This window comes from Aplysia californica, unplaced genomic scaffold (assembly GCF_000002075.1).
Source record: "Aplysia californica isolate F4 #8 unplaced genomic scaffold, AplCal3.0 scaffold00501, whole genome shotgun sequence".
Taxonomy (NCBI): Eukaryota; Metazoa; Mollusca; class Gastropoda; order Aplysiida; family Aplysiidae; genus Aplysia; species Aplysia californica.
The window spans coordinates 353,277-354,309 of NW_004797771.1; the positions used below are offsets into that span (position 1 = coordinate 353,277).

Consider the following 1,033-nt stretch of genomic DNA (forward strand, 5'->3'; position numbering starts at 1 on the left):
CCCCCAAGTTGAGATTTGAACCCCCACAATCTCACAACTACACGTCCGGAAATATTACCACCAAGCTACCAAACCACCCAATATTCACATGCATCAATAAATAAATCTTTTACCGGTATAATCAATTATACGTGCAGAGTTTCGAGTGTTTGCGCAAGTAAATGGAAGGGTTAATTTTTCCCCCTCGGTTAGTTTTTGTTTGGTTGGTTTGTTGGTTGGTTTGGTTTGGTTTGGTTTTATTTTGGATTTTTTCTACCTGGTCATATCCAGTGGAATGTATCAAGGAAGGGAGATATTAGAGTGAGAGGGGCGGGCACTCTGTGGCATGCACGTGGGCGCTGGTTCCCTGGGGAACAGACGGCGACTTCTTGACCTCTGAGCAGGAAGAGCTCTCTGACTGGCGCGCGGACGTCTGCGACGGTTGGTGGCCTGTGACCACAATCTCCGGGTTCGAATCCTTCTCCCCCAGCAGCCAGTAGGTCTCCATGGAACCTTTGCCCTGGGGAGTAGCATGGTCTTTGTGAGTGTCGCGACGTGCTGGAATCAGGCGCTCGTCGAAAAAAAACAACAACAACTTTGGAAATCGAAACTCATACTCATATCTTTTGTATGTAACGTCAACGAACCTACTCCCTATACCACAGATGAGTAGTGGGTGGTTGGCGGGTGCTCTGGCGTGGTTTGCTACTTCTTTCTTATCAAACATCTGTCGTCTCATCTCTCCTCATTTTAAAAAAAATCTTTGACACTTTATTGTATTGCAAGTACCGTTCAACTCTTACTAAAACTAAACTACAGACTCCGTCTCAAAGAAAATGATATACGGTAAGATTATGCTGAAGAACACGCAGGCATTTGGCCCAAACTGATATGAAAGAAATTACGCTATTTTTTTCTTTTCTTTTCTTTTTTTGTTTTTGCTGAAGGCTCAACCAAAAGTATACTAATTTATTAACAACAATAACACGATGACAAAAAATAAAACGATTAAGAGAGAGAGAGAGGGAGACACAGAGAGAGAGAGAGAGAGAGA

At 43.4% G+C, this 1,033-nt stretch overlaps 1 protein-coding gene across 1 annotated transcript in view; it reads right to left on the minus strand.

The window, feature by feature from the left end:
- The window catches only part of LOC101850356 (atrial natriuretic peptide receptor 2-like), a 6,495-nt gene that overhangs the window by 3,095 nt on the left and 2,367 nt on the right, over positions 1-1,033 (minus strand). The gene's annotated exons all lie outside the window — the stretch shown is intronic.